Raw genomic sequence first — 23,008 nt, 5'->3', positions numbered from 1 at the left:
ACGAGAGCAGCATGGGCAGGTAACACCAAATTTCATGCTACAGCCTCCAAAGGATCATTTGATTGAACAGGACTTCCCTTTTCAGCAATGAAACAAAATATGGAACAACATTAATACCATCATTCAATAGCGTTAAAACAACGTTAATACCATTCAAATGGAAACCATTTTATGCATCTGTATCCCACGCATATACTGATTTGGAATGAACTCCTTTTGTCGACACAACGTTAATATTCAACAGGCCATTCAATGTTCATTCAACAGCGTTAATAACACAACAATTCAAACGCATAGGCATATACCATATTCAACAAATGCTGTGTCAAATCCATTCAACGTATACTATTCAGGTTCAATGCTGAGATAACTATAGAGACTGTGTTATCTCTGCGTGGCTCAACAGATTCAACAGCGTTCAAATGAGCACCCATTTGGTAAGCTTCAACAGCGTTCAAATGATTCAGCCACAATCAATGCAATATGCATTCAAACTTCGAACATAACCAAACGTTGATACCAAAATGATTCAACTTCATAACGCATTCAAACAGCCGCATTCAACTTCATAACGCATTCAAACTTGAATCATACGCATACCATTCGCATACCATTCAACAACGCATACCAGGAGCTGGACCTTCATCGATGGTGGCGTGTCAGCCTCAGCGCTAAAACTGGAAAAGACAGTGCTATGATTTAATATACAGTAGCGTTCAGACAGTGCTCATACCAGCATTCAATTATCAGCATGTCAGGCCAGTTCAACGCACAGCATTAATATTCAAACGCATTCAACTGTTATGGGACAACGTTAATATGATATGGACAGATGTGCAGTGCTGGCAGAGGCAGGTTATCTCAGGTCTGAGGGGAATAAGGTAGAGTCAGAGGTCAGGTAACGCAGAACTGACATATATATAGAGACCACAAAACAAGTGGCTCACATTGGAGCAGGACCAGCAATCGCCCGCTCTGATACCATGTTAAACACACATGGGAGCAAGAACAATATGAATGATAAATAATGAGAGTAAAATTTTTATTAACAAGAGATATACATTTATAGTACAATATGGACCGTTGGGTTTCACATCCCAAGGTCTCTTGGACTCCTTTTCTCCATTCAGCTTCCACACTAACCCATTGAGGATTAGGTGTCCAACAAAAATAACTTCACAACTTGAGTCCTCTAAAAGAAACATGAAATTAGATGGTGAAGTAAATCTGGATATGAGGTCCTCATATCAAGAATAAATAAATTTAGATAGTAAAGGTGAGGAAACAAGCACAACTCCAATTCCAAAAACACCTTCAAGGTATGTACAGAAAGAACATCCTAAGATTCAGATGCTTGGAGATCAAATATATGGTGTTCAGACTAGGAGGAAACTTGTTGGCAGTTCAAGTTATGCAAATCTAACTCTCTTGTCACAAATTGAACCCAAGAGTCTTGTCCAAGCAAGTGAGGACAAGTTCTCGGTGAAATATATGAATGAAGAACTTGATCAAATGGAAAAGAATGACATTTGGGAGCTTGTTCCAAGACCTAGAGAGAAAAATGTCATTGGGACCAAATGGGTTTTCAAAAACAAGTTGAATGAGCAAGTTCAAGTAATCAAGAACAAGGCTCAATTGGTCTGCAAAGGGTATGCCCAAATAAAAGGGCTAGATTTCGAGGAAACCTTTGCACCAATAGAAACACTGGAAGCTATCCAAATTTTTAGTTCCCTTGCAAGCCACAAAAAAATCAAGGTATATCATATGGATGTCAAGTTTTCATCTATTAATGGAAATTTGGAAGAAGAAGCTTACGCTAAGCATCTAGAAGGATTTATTCTTAGCACAGATGAAGTGTTTGTATTCAAACTAGAAAAGGCCCTATATGGACTCAAGCAAGCTCCTATAGTTTGGTACAAAGTTTTGGATAAATACCTTTAGCAACAAGGCTTTAAAAAGGGTATTGTTGACAGTAATCTATACATAAAATCTGAAGGTGACTATCTACTAATTGTAGTAGTATATCTGGATGACATAATCTTTGGAAACTACAAGGAACAAATGGGGCATCAATTCGCAAAATGTAAGCAAACAGAGTTTGAAATTTCCATGATCAAAGAGTTGTCTTTATTTTTGGGATTGCAAATATCTCAGTCTCCAAAAGGAGATTTTATCTCCCAATCTAAATATCTTAAAGAAACTTTGAAAATATTCAAGTTGGAATATTACAAGCCAATGAGCACACCTATGGTTACAAACTACAAAATGTGCAAAGAATATGAGATACCATTGGTAAATTAGACTAAATACAAATCCATGATAGGAATCTTGTTGTATCTTACAACTTCGACACTAGACATCATGCAAGTTGTGGGTCTTGTGGCCAGATTTCATTCCTTCCCTCATGAAAGTCATGTTTTTTCTATCAAATGATTTTCAAATATAATCAAGGAATAACAAAATATGGAATGTGGTATGATAAGAGAAAATAATTTAAGTTGAAGGACTACACTAATGATGATTGGGCTAGAAGTCTTAATGACTGGAAGAGCACCTCAAGTGCAAATTTATTCTTGGGGAAATGCTTGGTGTCATGGGTCAGCAAGAAACGAGCCTCCATTTATTTATTGATTGTTAAAGCAGATTATATTGTTGATGGTACCTATTTCACACAAATTATATGTATAAAGAAAACTTTAAAAGATATTCAGGTAGAGTTGAGTAATCCTATTCCAGTTATGTGTGATCATACAAGTGCCATTAGTATCTCTAAAAATCCTATCATGCATTCAAATACCAGACATATTCCTATCAAGTTCCATTTCTTAAGGAAAAAATTGCAGCCAATGTTGTCAGACTTGAATACGTGGCCAATAAAGACCAAATTGCATATATCTTTACTAAGCCACTAGCAAGAGAACCCTTTGAATATCTCAAGAAACAGATAGGATTTATGTCTCTTACTTCTAAATGACTCCATTTTGGTGAGTGTTGGTAGCTACTCAACATGTGGGATCAATGGAAGAGTAAGTTGCAATGGTTTATGGGGAGTATTCAAGAAGTATTATTTTCCATTGATGCCAAAGGGGGAGAAGATTACTGGGGCATTAGAGAAGACCATGCCTAGCTTCAGAGAGAGCTTATGGCGTTGCCATCAATTCCAAAGGGGGATATTGTTGGGCAGCTGGCATTGGCTGGATGGCTAGTGGTTGTGAGTGTGTCAATATTGATGTCAATAGAATTAGCATGGTGATCCTATGGTTGTTGCAGGTTTATGGTAGAAAATCACCATAGTAGTAGACTTATTAAAAAGCCATAAAATAATGACTATAGTGATTGGTAGTCTAGGCTTAGTAGGAATCCTATGGTAGCTATAGGCTTCTCATAGAGAATCACCATTGTAGTAGGCTTATTGGAAAAGCCATAAAATTATGATCACGTAAATCGAGGGTCCAATTTCTTCGCATCATATTTCAAGTTTGGAGCCATCTTTTAGGTTGCAAATGGGATCAAACACTACATTGAACTTTCTCCAATGGAAAATTCTATGAGTAAGCTTTCCAACAGTATATGGAAATCTAGAAATAGCCATCGGAATAAAAAGTTGTTGATCTTTGAACTAGGGAGCTTGAATTCCTTAAGAGGATACCAAATATTAGAGCCTCGAAGTAGGGGATTAATCATAACATCGGATTAGGATATATCAGAGGTTGGAGTACATCGAAACCTCGGAGCAAGAGACTAATCGGAACCTCGAAGCAAAGGTCTGATTGGAACCTCGGAGAAAAGGTTGGATTGGAACCTCAAAGCAGGCTATATCAGAGGATGAGGCCATCGAAATATAGAAACCTCGAAGCAGTATATATCTGTGGCCAAGGCCATTAGAATATTAGAACCTTGTAAGTCCTTACATATTGTAATTTCTTGGAAGCGCCGAGGTTCGCAAAGGAAAAGAAATACAAAGGAATTTGGTGTAGGACTAGGAACCAAGGAGGCCCTTTCTCTCTCCTTAAATAGGAAACATGGTAGTAGTGATTAGTCCTTAAGAGCTAAAGTGGAAAATGGCGTCAACATGATGTGGTAATACGATGGACACATGTAAGCTTGTTTTGGAATTTTGATGACCTAATTGGGCAAATCAGGGTGACATGTGTCACCACTCAGGAGGTTCCATGTGGATAGATGAGGAAATCATAACATCATCTTGAAGGTCAACATATTGGAGGTTGAGGACCTCATAACTCTTATGCGAATGGAATTTGAAACAGGTTATAATGAAAGGGGATTTGATGTAAGATTGGCACTTGGTCATGGAGTTCACAGAACCAAGGGCGTAGATGAGGCTTAGCACCTAAGTGCTATGCCCGCGGTCACAGAACCTTGTTCTATGATGGAAATGTAGAAAATCCTATAGATTCACAATTTCATGCAATGTACTAAACCACATGACAATAATCTACTTCTACGTTCAACCAGAAGAAGCCAATAGATCAATGAAAACAATATGAAAAAGAAGAAGATAAATCAATGGCACATAACACAATATGTATCTAGGGAAGTCCACTACTCAAAACCCCTCCATTTGTATTGCATATATAAAAAACTTGAGTGAAGATAGAAAGATTGTTTTCACTAGAACAATTATGCACAAGTATGCTCAACTCTTTCAGCTCACAAGGAAGCTCTTGGCCAATGCTTAACCAATTTTGTAGCTCTCCAAGCCCCTATTTCCTTGTGCAATTCCTATGGCTAAATAAACCATATTAATGGGAATCCAGTACTTTCAAAGCTATGTAATCCAATCTAGGTTGGCTTTATAATTACATGCATGATCTATACAACTCAGTAAATCATATAACTGATAGTACATTGTCCCTGCACTCTAGTCTCAACTAGGTCTTTCTTAGAATCAACATGCATGTGTTTCTAATGAGGGAATATTCAGTTAACTAGAGTGACACTTGTGGATGCACTAGTGCACCAATTGACTGTTAACTCTCTATTAGTTCCTCAAATAGTTTGGAAGTAATTTAACTGAACATAACTCAATAAACTAAGTTCTCTAATTACAACTCACAATTAAACTCATCCTGGACCCCTAAAACTTAGGGAGAACATATAAATGATTTCAGAAATACTTCCAACTCGAAATCCCTATGCTAATTATGTTAATTAAACTTAATTAACTATTTACAAGTTTCTATGAGAATAGAATTTGATTTTAATTCTCAGTTTAATTCAAGGACAAATTAAACTGGAATTTCTTGTTGCCACTTCTCAACACTCCCTCTCAACAAGAAAGGGATTATCATCTACCCTGATCCTATCTCTATGAAATTTGAATTTACATCTTGATAATGCCTTTGTCAAAACGTCAGCATCTTCCTCCTCCATGGGAATGTACTCAAACAACATAATTCACCTCAATACATAATATCTGAGATGATAATATCAAATATCAATATGCTTGGACCAATCATCAAAAACTAGATTTTCAACGAGTTTGATACAACTCTGATTATCGCAATAAATCAGAGTTGGTTCCATCTACTAACCAAATGAATAAGCAGGATCTTCCTCATTCAAATGGCCTCGAATGCTACCTAACTCATAGCCATGTACTCTGCCTCTACCGAACTGAGTGCAACCAATCTCTGTTTCTTATTGTAACAAGAAATTGTTGCTGACCCAATATTGAAGTTCCCTCCTAATGTGTTCTTCCGGTAGAATGGACTACCTGCCCAATCTGCATCGGTGAAGCCTTGAAGCTTCACTCCCTCTATTTTTTTGTATGATAATCCATACTAAGAAGTGCCCCTAAGGTATCTCAACACATGCTTTGTCGCCTTCCAATATAGCTTGGTAGGCCTAACAATCGCTTGACTAAGCTAGTTAGCTGAATAACATATATTTGGTTGTGTGTTAACCAAGTACATAAGTGAACCCAAAAGATGCCTGTAAACAATAGCTTCCACTACTTCCCCTGAGGTATCATCCTCCTTCCTCTAGTTACCTACTAGAGGAGTCTCCATGGGTTTATTGCTCTCCATGTGAATATCCTAAGTATCTTGTTGGAATAACTCCCCTAAGACACAAACAACTCCCCATCTCCCTACCATACCTCCATGCCAATAAACTAATACATGAGCCCCATTTCCTTCATCTCAAACTCTCTTGCAAGTTCCTCCTTGCAAGATTTGATCAGTTGATCATCACCTGTCAATATGAGATCATCAAAATAAAGTACAATGATCAAAAACTTACCTTCCACCACTATGTGGTATAGGTTCACATCTTCTTCACTATTCGTGAAGTCCAACTTGATGAAGTAGCTATCTATCCCAGTGTACCAAGCACGGGGTGCTTGCTTCAACCCATATAATGCTCTCTTGAGCCAACACACATGTGACTCATGGTTAGAGGTCTCAAAACCTTCAAGATGCTCTATGTACACTTCTTCCTCAAGCATGCCATTAAGTAAGGTTGTATTTACATCCATATGATGTATCTTCCAAATCATCTGTGATAATAGTGACAATATAGATTTGATCAATGAGTACCTTGCAACACTAGAAAATGTCTCATTATAGTCAATCTCCTCTACCTGTGAAAATCCACGGGCCACAAATCTAGCCTTATGCTTCTCCACACTACCATCTACATCTTAGTTTACCTTGTAAAGCCAATGGGAACTCACCAATAACTTCTCCTCTAGTCTCTAGACCACATCCCAAACACTATTACGAACTATGGATTCATAATCCTCCACCATGGCATCAACCCAAATCGGCTACTGCACTACTTCCTTAAATGAAGATGGCTTTGTCACAACGCATTTTCCCATAAGATCCATGTATCTAGTGTATCGATCAGGTGACCTCATCTGCCTGCGTTGTGAAGTGGGTGCTCCCATATTCTCCTGTGCATCATCCAATACTCTGTCAACCTCTCTAATGTGCTTTCTTCCATCTCTGGAAGACTCTGCCTAAGTGGATGTCTCCAATACCGGATCCTCTACATGTGGCTACTCCACATCAATCTGAGGCTCCTCAAACTTAGGAGCTTAAATCTCCTCATCCTCATGTAGCTCAATATCCCTCTCAAGGGAAACTCACATGGCCTTCTCCTCATCGAATTTAACATCTCTACGAACCATTGTCATCCTACTAGTCGATAAGTACACTCGATAGTTGTGAGGTGTATCAGTGTATCCCACAAATATCCCCAACTTTGTTGTCGGCTCAGGCTTCTTCTTTGCATCTTTGGTCACATGTCAATATACTAATGCCTCAAAAATCCTGAAGTGACCAATATCTGGCCTCTTACAAGAATAAGCCTCCTCTCGTGTCTTCATCTCAAGTATCCATGTGGGCTACGGTTCTGAACATAAACCGTTGTGTTACATGCCTTAGACCACAAGTGTAGTGGTAGGCCTTGATCATGCAATATTTCCCTCACTTCCCCTATTATGCTTATGTTCTTCCTCTGGCCACCCCATTCTGCTGAAGGTTATGGGGTGTCGTCAACTCCCGTTTAATCCCTTCTACTTCATAGAACTTCTTAAAATCATTTGAGACATATTCACCACCATTATCACTCTGTAGAGATTTAACCTTCTTTCCCAACTCTTTCTCCACCAATGCTTTAAACTCACAAAAATTTGTGAAGGTTTAATCCTCTTTCTACGTGAAAAATATCCAACATTTTCGAGAAAATTCATCAACAAATATAACATAATACTTGTGTTTGGTCATGGATGCTATAGAGAATGGTCCACACACATATGAATGGACTCGCTCTAGAATAGCCTCTGCTCACATGTCTCTATCATGAAAGGAATGCTTGGTGTATTTTCCCAAAGTACACCCCATGCATGTATCAACTTGGTCAAGCGTACCTTTGGGAAGACCAGTAGAGATCTACTGCAATATCTTCAAAGCACCTTGATGCAAGTGGCACAATCGCTTATGCCACAACTCCCCAACATCTCTGCTCTACACCATTTCTTCTTTTGTGCTCAAAGTGGCACAATCCTCTACCTCCAACTTATAGAGATTATTCACCTGAATCCCTGTCTTCTTTACTTCACCCATGGCTATGTTTCAAAGGAACTCCTTTCCTTTCGAGAAAATCACATCATAGCCTTTATCCTTAATCATGGCAACGGATACCAAGTTCTTCTTCAACCTGGGCACATACATAAAATTATTCAAGGTGAGTGGAGCCCCATTCTCCCTCTGAAAAGTAATCATGCCCAATCCAGTAACACTATACTTCCCATCATCACCCATCTAGATATGCATATGGATATCTTTCTCCTCTAGGTCACTGAATAACTCTTTGTCAGCAGTCATGTGGAACAAAGCTCCACTATCTAAGTACCATACACTTCCCATCACTGATAACACCATGCATGAAATGAGGGAAATTTTCAATTCAAATTGACAGGCCAAAGCCTCACCCTCCACTCCTCCTCGGGACTTCTTCTTCGACTTCTTGAGTGGACAATTTGTAGCAAAATGGCACATCTCATAACAATGAACGCACTTAAATTTTGTCATGTCTTTCTTCATACCTCCATGATAAGGATTCGATTTAGAATTGGAATCTTTCCCTTTCCCCTTCTTCACCTTAATCGCTACGTCACAATTCTCTTCATTATCAGTCTTTGATAAAGATCCATCCCTAATGTTCTTCATGATCTGCTCTTGCATCAAATACGACCATTGTCGTTCCAAATCTGGAAACTTCTCCCGACCATTAACAGAGTCCTGATAACTATGCAAACACCTTGGGATTCCAAGAAGAGAAAGACTCACCATATCATCCTCGGAAACCATGATTCCAACACTTCCAAGTTCAATACGACACTGTGTGAACTTGGTCAAGTATTTTGGAATCGTCTCACCTTTCTCCATTTTTATTTTTCGAGGTTTGTCCTTTAGTTCCAATTTCCTATGGTCACTATTATTTTGATACAACTTCATCAATGCTTTCCTCAAGGATTATTCGCCTCACCTCCACCACACACTTCTTCTATTCGACCAAATTCTCTGCATCTGATGCTAGTGGCTTAGGAATTTCTTGATCAAAAAATTACTTCAATCCATTATCCTCTAGCATGACCTCCATTTTTTCCCTCCAGGCTATAAAATTCAAGTTTCCTTCCAAGACATACTCGAGCCGCAAATCGTAGAATGCCATCTGCTGATGTCGATCCTCAAGTATGAAATGAAAATTTGAATTTCACCTGTAACCCTGAACTCAAAACTTTGAAATATCCTCTAGTATATGATTATGTTGTGCTATACAACAACCCGCCCATTTCAATTTTTAATCTTAGTCTAAAGATGCTAAATAAGAAATAGGTCCCCTTTAGGATATAAAAAGCAATAAAACTTTTTGAATAAAATAGATTTTCCATATTTTTCATATAAAAGTTTCTTTATGAGTATTTGGAACCGCTCATCGCAAATCACAATTGTTTAAGACCAATGAACATCCATTTGAAAAGTTGCGATGTGATCAAAGTCATTGCAAATCCCTCATCACAAAGTTTTAATCGAAATGATCCATTTATAAAAATACAATGTGATATAACTATCGCATTTCGCATATCGTTAATCCCAAGGAATAACTTATGGCATTTCGTTGAAACCTTGCAATACGATAAGGCTATCGCAATCGCATATCGCCAATCCATAGGAAAACATTGAAACCACTCCATTGAAACTTTGCAATGTGATACAACTATCGCATATCACGCTCCCAATAAAAGCAAGTAATATATACTATGAAGACACGCGATATAGGGATAAATCAATTATAAAGGAAAAACACGATTTGCCAAGTTTGAAAAGGAAACTGTCAACTCTACATGCCAGCTCATCACTCATCGCAATCACAACAATACAAAGAATTATTTCGATCATAGCGCTTGTAACTCCTGATTTGCGATATGTGATGGTTCCATAAATATTAAAATAATACAATCGCTAATTTCAAAATCACAGAGTTACGACACCTATTCTAAAAGGACCGTTGGAAAACTTGCGATATGACATATATTACTTTGGAATTAAAGTTTCACGTTATGAAGTTACAGTAAAGCATTAAGAGGCAGTTATGGTTATAGTCCTTTAAGGATTTCATCCTTGGTGGCTATGTACAATGTGAGATATTTTGCATCTAATGCGCATAACTGCTTTTAGTATGTAATTAGTTGTATTACCTACTCTCAAATTTTTTCGCCTATCATGCTCCTCTTTCTCATTTTGCAGTATAAATCTAGAATCATGCAGTTAGTCAAGATGTCTAATAAATCTCGAAAGACAAAGGCTCCCATTATAGTGGAAGAAGGACAGGGAAAATTGGTGTTAATCTTAGATACTACCTATCAAGGCCTTGGTAAGATCTCATGGGAAGGAATATATACTTTGCATGAAGGTGAAAATTCGAAGGAGATAGAAGAAGAAGCAACAGCTGATGGAACTGATGAAACAGAAAACACACTCAATGATTTGGCCAGCTCTTTCCTCCATAGAATAGCATCCTGTGCAAACATTTTACCATATAATGATCTAGTGATATGGGTAATCGAGAGCATTAATATAACGAATAGAGCTTTCTTCACAACTGATGGAAGGATGTTCGGATCATTCAAACCTGAAGATGTCAAGAGAATGTATCACTTGCCAAATACCCAGCGACACTACAACAAATCATTCTTGGAAGCTTTCGCCATGGAGAATCAAACAGAGTCAGACCCTATCAAGCAATGGAGACACTTTCCTAACAAGCACAAACATGAATCTTTTGGTATGTACTATGTGGACTCCTTAGCATCTCCATATTGTTATGCCACTACTATGATATGTAGACCCTTTGGAAGCCCTGATTCTGCTAGATTTTCTATTGAAATGGTTCTATTGATAGAAGCAACGATAAACTCCTTTGTCATGGATTAGGCAACTATCCTATCGGATAAAATGGCTAGTCAAATACTGGATTATAGAAAGAACAGATTTATCACTACTTGAGTTGTGCTCCCATTCTATATGAGTGCTTACATAATGGACACAATTTGTTTTAATTCCAACTTTCCCATCTTAGGTTGGAAATGGATTGTTCAGGATCCAACCCCCATTCATATTTACCATAAATACATATGGAAGTCTAAATACAAGAATCATTTATACAAGATTTCCATGGTTTTATTTTACCCGTCCATTAAGATGTCTTTAATAAACTCACTCCTCGGCTGTCTGACGAGGCTAGCATTGATTTAACCTCAATCGGAAGTTGGTTCTGGGAAGGGAGGTTCACCTATATAAGGGTTTTTGGCAGTATTACGGATCCTCATGTCCTTCCTCTTTACATTCCAGATATGCTATTAGCCAGGGAAGTAGCCTACTAGATAGTGGAAAAAGGGATGTCCAAAAACCTTAAAGACTCCAAGAAACAGTTGTGGCCTCCCTTTCCTCTTCGTTGTAGCACCTACTCATTGCATGATTTTAAACATGCCGAGAAAGAAGTAGAGAAAACAAAGGATCTGAGTCTAGCGGTTATCCCTAAAAGACAATATGATCCAAATAAGGTTTCTTTCAGTTTCACCACTCAGGTGAAAGTTAGTAGATTCATACATGAGGAAGATGAATTTGATGACTTATTTTCTTCAGCAAAGTTATTCTCAACAGTAAGTAATCTGGAAAAATTCAAATTGGGAGCTGAGAAAATGGACAAATTCATGGAATACAGGACACAGAGGTTACCGACAATACCTCTGAATTTATTAAATACTACACTAATCATTCAACACGTAGAGCACAGCAGAGAGCAGGTTATAGAAAAGATTTCTTGGAAAGTAAATCAAGTGATAAGGCCAGTGAACCACTAAGCATTGATGTTCACATTGATCCCATATTGATTAAAGAATGGGAGTAGTTTGATCAATAGATCAAAAGTCAGAATGATCGTTAAAAAGTTATCACAACAGCATCCCCCGGAACACAACGGCCCATTATTCCTGATATTGTGATTGAAGGGACACCTCGCAAAGGCACAACTCAAAAGGAGATAGAAATAATCCCTGAAAATCCTTTAGGAGATATTACATTGAATATTGAGTAATTCCACTGTTGGATGTGTTTTATAGCCCAAAATAGAGGGTTGTAGTCAAGAGACAGAGGAAAAAGAGGAAAATAGACCAGACATCATCCACAACTCCTCAATCTGAATTTATGAATGATATATGGAAGGATTTAGAGGTCAATCCTTCTGAGGATTTGACTAATTTATCTCAATTTGCAAGGGCATACACAACTGCTACAATTGATAAGGCAACTGAAGTTAACCAATTGATCAAAGAAAAGGATCAAAAGATTAATCATCTTGAAGAACAATCAACAGTAGAGCAACAAAAGATTAATCGGCTTGAGGAATAGTTGGAAGTAGAGAAACAGAAGAATGAGCAACTTGAAGTACAATTAAACCTAGAAAAACAGAAAATTGACCAGTAGGTCATTCAAAAAAACAATAGGTGTCTCAAGAGCTTGAGCATCTTAAATTGATACATCAACAAGAGATTAAATCTAAAGAGGAGAAAATCACACAGTTACAACCCTCTATAGAACAGTTCAAAGATTATCCCAAGGTTGAGGAGTTTAAGAAGGAAGCCCTAGAAGCAAATAAGGCTTTATCTCAACAACTGAATCTACTTTGCCAGAAAATATCTCTTATTGATCCATTATGAATCACAATGACATCACTGATTGACCATGTAGTTAATACCAGGTTAGAATTTGAAGATGCGGATGGTAAAGTCACAAATTACCTCTCCTAGAAAAGCACAGAAGAAGGAATAGCTGCTAAATTACCTAAAATTCAAGAGTCACATAAAGAGATATTATTTCCAGAATGGGAAACATAGTTGATAAAGGCAGAAAGAGCCACCTCCAGGGCTAGGGCTATAATGAATAATGTTATTGAGTTGGTGAATGATAACTTATATGGTGCCAATTTATTTTCTTATTGTTTCCGAGGAAATCTTCCAAAGGCAAAAGTTTTAGAGAATCAATGGAAGCAAGATTTGGACACCAAAGAGGAACAACTCAACAAAGTAAAAAGCCTTATCTGGGATGCGTATTGGTCCTTTCTGGTTAAGCCACACAACCAACAGATGACTATCAAGTTCCTTGTTGATGTTGTTGATCACATGATGCCCAAGCTTTCAGATGCCACATACATGGGACAATTACACTCCAGGATGAGTCATCCTCCAGAAATCCAAAGCATGCTCTAAATTTGTCGGTTGAGGATACAAGAGAAGAAATAGATGTGATGAATCTATTCAAAGGCTATCGCAATACTATTTTTGAAATTCAAATACCATATTTTGATGAAGGTAGTTCCAACAATTCTCAACAATTTTTGTGGATAGTTTGTTTTCAATTTTATTATAAAAACCCTTTCATGTTATTTTAGAAAGGGTCCTCAATTTGTATAAAACTAGACTTGAGAAGTTTGCACTTCTGCACTTCTTAATTTATTTTTTATAAGCCATGGATCAAGGTTTCAAACTTTTTGTGAAATAACTTCATAAATACTTGCATTTTTGTATCTTCGTGGAGCTTTCAGAATAAGAAGATTGAAGCAGATTGTTATTTGCATAACGAGACTCAAATACATATGGTACTTCTATCGTTGTTCTTTCTGTCTTGTTTGATGTAATTAGCATTCCATTGATTTGTTATTATTGATATATTCTCATGTTTCAAGCAACTCTATATTATTTCACTTTTGAATGATCTAGAATTGTTATATTATATACATATGTCAACAATAAATATTAGTATATCATGCGATATGTTTTCACATTACTTTGTCTAATTTCTTATTCAAAGTAATCATCATATATATATATATATATATATATATATATATATATATCTATAGATAGATAAGTGAATAATATATATTACCATTTGTTTGCTAGGAATTATCAAGAGTCACATTATTATGAGATCACCTGGGTTATATAGATATATCTGCATATTTTAGAGCTTATAGATTAAAACCACCTATAATATTTTTATACATTTAGAACACCCATTCATCAAATCATACTTTATTGGGAAATTGGTCCCATAATATCTAGTCAGAGCCACCATCCCAAACATAGAAGGAGCTGCACTAAGGTCTGGACCGGGTGGTTATACCCAATGTTGGTGCTATGATTTTAGAGGCATCAATATTTTTGGCGCTAGAAAGAGGGCCTAACTATGAGTGGCAAGTAAATCTAAATATACATGCCATTCTAAGAGTAAAACTCCCCTCACCATCTCCTCCAACTTCTCCTTCACATTCTAAATCTCTTATTCCTAATCGAGAAGTTGAAAAGAACAATAAAACACCCACTCCTGAAACCATAAACATGCCAGACAATTATTCTCTTGAACCTCTTGAAGTAAAATCTTTGATTCATAAACTCAAGGGGAATTCAATATCCCAAGAAGAGTCTGAGTTATCCCAAGGTAGTGTTACTTCGCAATATATCCCATCGCAGCCACTAACTAGGGAAAAGAGTGAAAAGCTTGGTATTCCACCAATTGAATTCCCTCTACCAAGTTGAAAAAGGGCTAGAAAGACACCATCAAAATCTAACAGTGAGACTTTTTCCTCATCATTATCCATTCCATCCATACCATTACAAGGTCATACATCTATTTCCCAACTTTAGATCATAGTCCAAATAGGTACAGGAGCTTCAACATCCTCTACCCAATCACTTTCAACTGCTTCGTCACCCTCTTCTACTATTAGATCAATGATGGCACATAATCAATCTCAACCAAGGCCATGCACCAACCCAAGAGCTGTTAGAATGCCTGCACCTTTGACATAATTTATAGCACATCCTGAAAAAATGGCTACCTAAATTTAATCCTAACAATGGCTTGTTAGTGGAATAACATATAAACAATTTCATGTTATTAATTAACTTGAACGGAATAACGGAAGAAGATGTTGTTGTTAGACTATTTCCATACACTCTACAAGGAGCAGCAGGATCGTGGTACTTTTCATTACCACCAGGGTCTATCAATAGCTGGGATGATTTCCAAGAGAAATTTCTAACTAAGTTTTGAGATGATAGATCTACAACAACTTTGATTAATGATCTCTCCAACCTGAAAGCCGAATCAAAAGATCCCATTAAAGACTTCAACTCACGCTTCAATACGTTTTTGAATAAAATACTTGTGACATCCAAGCCTAGTGAGTAGGTCCGAAATGAATGGTACATTTTTGCGCTGCCTTAAAACATAACCATCTTCATTGATAGGGTTGCTAAACCAACATTAGCAGAAAATATGAAGGAAGCAATAGTTGTTCAAAAACGTATCCTCACTTTGGAAAAGAAAAACGCTCTAGAAGAAAGGAAATCCAAGAAAGTTACCTTTAGAGATGACTCAAAGAGGAAAGAAACCAAGGATCCATATGACATGGAAGGCTTACAAAAATTTCTTAAAACTATGTCTAATGAAATGGTTGAAATAAAAAAGCAGGTAGCTGAAACTTCTACGAAAATACCATTTAGGAACTTTAAAAGAAATTAGCCAATTGATCTTAAACCACCTAATGCTATATCTAATGTAGAATCTGATCTAGATGATGATGAAGATGAAGATACAATTTTATCAGCTGAAGAAACAGAAGAATATGAAATAGTTTAATGTCATGGAATGCGGGACTTTATCCTACCCAACTCTGATAAAGAAAGTGAACAGGAAGCTCTGCCAATATACACCAGAAGTAAAAGTATAGTAGAGACTAATCAAGCAAATCAAAAGAAGAAAAATTCAAATCCTGTTACTAAGGAGAAAGTTCCCACAAAGAAAGCTCCAGTTGCATCCCCTCACAATCAACCATATTCGTCCCATCCTCCCTCATCATCTAAAACATTGGTAGTTTCAAATTCCATGGATTATAACATAGTGGAAGATATGAAGAAGACTCGAGAAAATATTTCTTTGCATGAACTTAGCAAGCTCAAGCATCAACAAAAATTATCGCTTAAAGAATTAAATGCAGTACCTTCTTCTCCTCTTCCAACTAGTGTATTATCAAAGGCTGCTAGAGGATCAGGTAAGCCACCATCTGATAAGGTGAATGCTACTGATGCCATTTTAATTTGGGATAGTTCAAATTTGCACACCCCTCCTTTTCTCTTGACTTATGAGATCTACAATAGGAATTTGCATAACTTCTTGATTGATTCAAGGGCTTCATCAAACATAATGCCAGCCTCAGTTTGCTCCAAGTTAAATATCGAACCCCATAAGTGTGCAGTTCATATTGTTCAATTAGATCGAACTAAGGTTCAAGTTTTAGGAGAAATAAATTCAGTTACTATCTAATTATCTGTTGATCCCAGGGTTGTCCAAAAAATTGATATATTAATTGCTGACGTCCATGGGTTTTATGGTTTGATCCTTAGCAGAGATTGGTCTGAAAAACTTCACGATTATATTTTGACTGATTGGTCTCACATGTGGCTTCCCTATAATGGAAAACCAAATCAAATCAGAATTTATCGTGAAAAAGATTTGGATCACACAGTAACTGAGTTTGAAGAAGAAAATCAACCTGTAGCCTTCAATAATAACATTCTTGGAATCTATTCGGCTAAATCATTTTTTGGGAATTTTGATGCTCAGCAATCCCCTTTTCCTTTTAATAGTGTCATATCACAAATCAAAAATTTCTCCCATACCAATACTTCAAAGTGTGTTAGTGTTGTAGATGAACTTGTAAATAAACCTGTAAATAAGCCTTTATTTTGGTCTTTGTATTTTGATGGATCAAAATCTAATGCCGGTGCAAGAGCAGGATGTATTTTAGTTAGTCTAGAAGGAGAAAAAATGATGTTGACATGTAGATTAGATTTTGAGTGTACCAACAATACTGCAGAATATGAAGCATTGACTCAAGGGCTCTATAAAGCAACAAGCCTGAATATCCAATATCTAAAAGTATTTGGTGATTCTGAAATTTTCATTAAACAAGTGAGAAATACTATTCATTATCTTTCAAGGCACCTAAAACATTATCAATCACTTGTTCAAGATCTCATAACTCATTTTCTGGCATTTGACATTTCTCCTATTCCTAGATCAAAGAATGCAACAACAAATATTTTAGCTAATGTTGCTTCTAAACTCCTTCTATCTGAATATTATAGTCCAGATAGATTTTCTATTGAATTTATTTTTCGGCCATCTATCTCGGATAATGTCACCAATTTGCGTGTGTTCAATCATGATGAGCATATCTTAAATTTATTGACTTCTGAAGGATCTTATGACAATTATATTATCGATGAAAGTGATCATGATCTTCAATTAAAGCAGAAACTCAATGAAAATCCTATCCCTAAATCTGTGGTCAAGCTAGAAGATCTTTACAAAATTAAGGATAGATTCAAAAAGGTCACTATTGCAAAACTTTAAAGTTCAAATTTAAGGTTTCAATTAGTAAATATCGGCACTAAGGCCAAACCGCAAATTGTCAATCTAGGACTTAGACTTTCATCAAATGAAAGATTTTCTTTCATCAGATTATTAAAGAAATACAAAAATGTTTTCACTTGGAATTATGAAGATCTGAAAACTTATGATACCTCTATCATTCAACACACAATTCCAATGATTTCTGATGAGAATCTTGTACAATAGAAACTATGGAAAATTCACCCAAATCAAAGCAGAGTTGAATAAACTCCTTAAATCCAAAATAATATTTCCTGTTAGACATTCTAAATAGGTCTCAAATTTACTACCTTTGAGGAAAAAGAATGGTGATATTAGGATTTGCATAGATTTTAGGAATCTCAACAAAGCATTTCAAAAGGATACTTCAATCAGTAGTTGGCTCAGAGTTAATGTCTTTTCTTGATGGTTTTTTCAGGATACAATCAGATCTTGGTACATCTAGACGATAGATAAAAGACTAAATTCAGAACCAAATGGGGAACATATGCTTATTAGAAAATACCTTTTGGTTTGATAAATGTTGGAGCTACTTTCCAATGAGCCATGGATATAGCCTTCAAAGGTTTGATCAATAGGACATTCGATGTTTACTTAGATGACATAACTATCTATTCTAAGAAAAAGAGCAATCATCTGCATGATTTAAGGTAGATATTTGAACATTGCAAAAAATATGGGATTTCCTTAAATCCCAAGAAATAATTCTTTGCTCTTAATGAAGGTAAACTTTTAGGGTTTGTTGCATCCAAAAATGGCATATACATTGATCCTGACAAGATAAAAGAAAATTATGATATTCCTTTGCCACATAATAAGAAATCTATGCAATCATTTTTTGGACAGATAAATTTTCTGAAAAGATTTGTTCCTGATTTTTCTCATATTGTTTTTCGCTTGCAATCCATGATTAAGAAAAAATTAGTGTTGAAATGGGCACATAATGAAAAATAAGCTTTTGACTCGATCAAACAAGTGATCATTAATGCTCCTGCATTGAATACTCCGAATTTTTCTAGTCATTTTATTTTGTGTACTCTGGCCATTGAAACATCTTATGTTGATGTTTAAACACATATCAATGATCAACAAGTAGAAGCACCCATATTTTTCTTTAGTTCTAATTTGCCAGATGTTGAGCTCAATTATTCTGAAGTTGAGAAACAATATTTCGTTGTATTTAAGTCTATCAAACACTTTAGACCATTCCTCCTAAAAACACACACTAAAGTAATAGTCCCATTCTCCGCAATGAGACAATTTATAGTTCAGAGAGAAGTTGGAGAGAAAAGAGCTAATTGGGTAACAACTTTATAAGAGTATGACATTGATAATAAACTAGCGAAAATTGTTAGAGGGCAAGGTTTTTGCAGGTTATTGGTAGGAGCTCCCAATATACTAGATCATGAAGATTCAGATAGTACTACACAGGTAAATGAGATAAGTATCATTGACTTTGAATATCAATATGTTGGTTTGATCTTTTACTTAAAAAATGGATATGCTCCCCCTGAATTTAGCTACAAAAATAAACGTGTCTTAAGGTTAAAATACAAACACTTTGAAATCATTGATAATGTTTTATTCAGGAGAAACTATGATTCAATTTTATTAAGATGCCTTGAAAAAACTGAAGCAAAAACGGTTTTGTAGGAATTGCATGATGGCCCAGTAGGTGGAAATTTTGGAGGAGACACTATAGCCCACAAAATACTACATTTTGTATATTATTGGTGGAATTTGTTCAAATATGCCCATGACTACGTAAGGAAATGTAAGATATGCCAAACTGCTAGTGGAAGACAAAGGAAACCAACCTTTCCTTTACAACCAGTTAACATTGAGCAACCATTTGAACAATGGGGGCTTGATATTATAGGAGAGATTATTCCAAATTCTTCCAAGCAACATAGATACATCCTCAAGACCACAGACTACTTCACAAAGTGGGTAGAAGCAATTCCACTAAAGGTAGCCAATTCTGATGCGATTATTAAATTTATTGATCAGTTCATCATTACAAGGTTTGGTTTACCTAATGTGCTTATCTTTGATAATGCATCTTATTTTTCTGGAAATAGTATAGTTGAATTTTCTCTTAAGAGAGGTTTTAAGTTAAAATACTCTCCAAATTACTATCCTCAAGGAAATTGCTTAGCAGAGTCAACTAACAAAAATATTATCAAGATTATTAAAAGAACTGTTGACCAAAACCAAAAAAATTGGCATAAATATTTAATATTTGCATTATGGTCAAATCGTATAACTCAGAAGACCTCAATAGGTACTTCTCATTTTAACTTAGTCTATGGGAAAGAAGCTGTAATTCCACCAAATTTAGCACTCCCATCTCTAGCCCTAGTACAATTCATTGAAGAAACTCCTTCTTCCTCTATTCAATTAAGGTTTGATCAAATTCTTAGATTGGATGAGGAAAGAGAAAACGCCAAAATTACTCATGCTAAACATGAGAAAGTCATTAAATCTTATTTTGATGCATGTTCTACTGGCTCAAAAACATTATAGAATGGTGATCTCGTTTTGAAATGGGACAATTAACACATGAAGACAAAGGTAAGCATACCAAAGTTCAGAAGATGTGGCTTGGACCATTTCAAATCATTGAAAAGATAGGCTCATCAACATTTCTGCTACAAGACTTATGATGAAAGAGAGATTCTCTTCATGAGGTAACCCCTTCTTACTTGTACATATTCTTTATGCAAATTTTGGTTTCTTTTAGAAAATAATGTTCTAAATAGTCTGCAATTGGCTTTCTACTATTGAAAAGCTCTTTGAAATAATATTGTGAATAGTTGCTTTTAAAAAAGTAAAAACTTTCAAGGAAATGATTATGGTTTTGGAAATTAGATAAAAACATGACACTCTAAGATCCTCTTTAAATTTGTGAAATCTTTCAAACCGTGAAAATACATTAAATCATTTTTAGTTTTATCAGTTCAGAAAGGTTATTTATAAAAAGGTAAAGACTTTCTCCAGCTAAGCATCTACAACTCTATAATTGTCATCCATAAACTCTTAAGGTGTAAATCATTCACCCCATCCAGTAGGTTTATGATTTTTGAGAGTGTAATTCTAAAAAATATCTTATTTAAAAGATAAGAGGTCTCATGACGAGCTTGCTTACCATGATCATAGGGAACTAATTGTTGTAGGGAAAAGTATCCGACTCGGATGACCCTATCCCACTCTAAGGGTGATAGTACCTCAGCAACAACTGTAAAGAAAACTACTTAAGGTTTACTTCTTTACGAAAGCAAGAGAGAATGAAGAAATGCACTAGCCGTTGCCTTGCGCTTAATGTCGAATCCAAACTCTTCTCTTTGCTGCTTGCTCCCAGCTCCTTTCTCTTTTGCTGGCCCAGCTACAATGAGATCCTGCAAAATAACAAAGAAGGAAACTACAAGAAGCATGCAATCATAACTGATTCAAGGATTAGCATAAATCAAATATACAATTATCACAATACATCATTGAAACAAGTGCATATAGAAGAACCTCAATAGCTTTTATTAATGGAAGAAGTAAAGTTCTGAGAGTGTTACAACCATTGAAGGCCCCAATCCAGCAACACCTCCCAGCAGAAAGAATTTCTCCTCTTCACCTCCTTCAAGCAATCACCCAATAGTTCTATAGTGAAACCAACAACATATCATTACTTTGCACAAAATTCCAGCCTCCTGAGCTCATAGGAGAGAGCTCAATATATAGATGAATTGAGAAAGGATGAGTCAGCTTGCAACTGATGTGTAGCTGCCTTGTGTCCTCTCTCTCTTCAGTTGATCTTCAGTTCTTGAGTCCACTTGGAGAACCTTGCTTCCACTTGGAGAAACAGAGCCTCTGACTCATCACAAGGCGAAATCCCTGATCCAAGTGTCATTTTTGGAAGATTCCAGAGCAATGATTCAGTGTGCCACTTGTCCCATCTCACTCAGCGCAGGTGGCCTTTGTTCTACCTGCTTTGCAACGTAGGTACACCATGGAGGAGTTGAGTTTCAGCGCAGAAGCCTAGTGGAGCACCTGCTTTGATTTCAGGATTGCTTGTTTCTTAGTGTTTTCAGGTGGAGAACTGATCTGAGAGCTGTTGGTTTGCTGATCTTGTTCCTCTAGGGGTAGGAACATCATGTTTAGGGACTTTGGATCCCTTGGATTATTGACAATTCATGCCTGATGCTGCAAGGCACAAAATTGTCTATAACAGATGCCCCCTAAAGTATGAGGTCGTTTATCGGGTGAAATGCTTTATTAGGAGGATCCGAAGTTCATTCAATCTGCTGAGAAGTGTCCTGTAATAAGATACAATACAATACATTATTTTTCATACTTTTTCATGATCTAGCTAAGGCAGGCATTCCCATGCTCAGCTTTATAAATTCATTTTGGTACATAGCACAGACGATCGTCTGATGATAGACTGATAATTCTCTGCTAAAATTATCATCCTTTGAGAAGGATGATCATCTGCTGCAATGATGTACATATCAAATGTCTTTATATCCTGAATATATATCGCAGCCCGGATGGATGAAACTAGATCCGGGGTCTTCAATCTCTTCCGATCTTCACTCGATGTACAAGTCGATCCATGTGAGAATTTCTTGAAGTCGAACATGGAAAGACATCGCTTGATTACCGGTCAATGATGTAAACCGTTAACAAGCACGAGAGGAATCACCGATAAGGATGATGACCCTCAAGGTACGACAGTACAATTCACATGGTGGGAATAAAGGACTTGGCGTCGACCACCATGCAAAATCTTCTGGTCGAAGGTCATTGATGTATACCTGTCGCCGGAAGTGAGAAACTTGCCATTGAGGCATGCAAGCTTCAAAGTACTGAAGGGGTTGTTCCTAGATCAACTCCTTGGATAATGAGCTGATGTCGACAAGGAGCGATCCGTCAAAGGAGGGCCTTAATGAATCCCACATCAGTGATACGGAACGGAGCTAGTGATTGTGATGAGGTGAAAACAAACTGTGATGTATGATTCAGGGTGGCGGTCATGAAATGGATGAAGGACAATGTATGGCAGTGGATGGGACATGGTTGACTCTTTGCAGAACAACATCTCTTGAACATATAACGACACTGATGTGATGGATTGGTAGCATTACCCCAAATGTGGATGGTGTGGCGAGGACCATGGTGATGAGACCGGTGAATGAAACAACCCAACCCGATGTGATATGGAGGACAAAGTGTCATGTTCAAGAGCGACTTGCTACCATTAAAGCTGTGAGGTTCTCCCAATCTTTCCCCAGTCATTGCTGACCAGTACCTCTTTATTTTTATCAAGCTTGAGGAGGATAACATATGCTTGTTCTATAACCTGCCCTTCGGGAAAGCCCATCGCTATGTTTTAACGAGCCTAGCGATAGGGAAACTCGTTCTCGTCTAAAGACAAGTTTGTCGCTATTTAATGAATTTAACGAGTC

This window comes from Pinus tabuliformis, chromosome 7, assembly GCF_031772625.1.
Source record: "Pinus tabuliformis cultivar Carrire ecotype Pingquan chromosome 7, CPIR1, whole genome shotgun sequence".
Taxonomy (NCBI): domain Eukaryota; kingdom Viridiplantae; phylum Streptophyta; class Pinopsida; order Pinales; family Pinaceae; genus Pinus; species Pinus tabuliformis.
Note: the sequence above shows the minus strand (reverse complement) of the source record.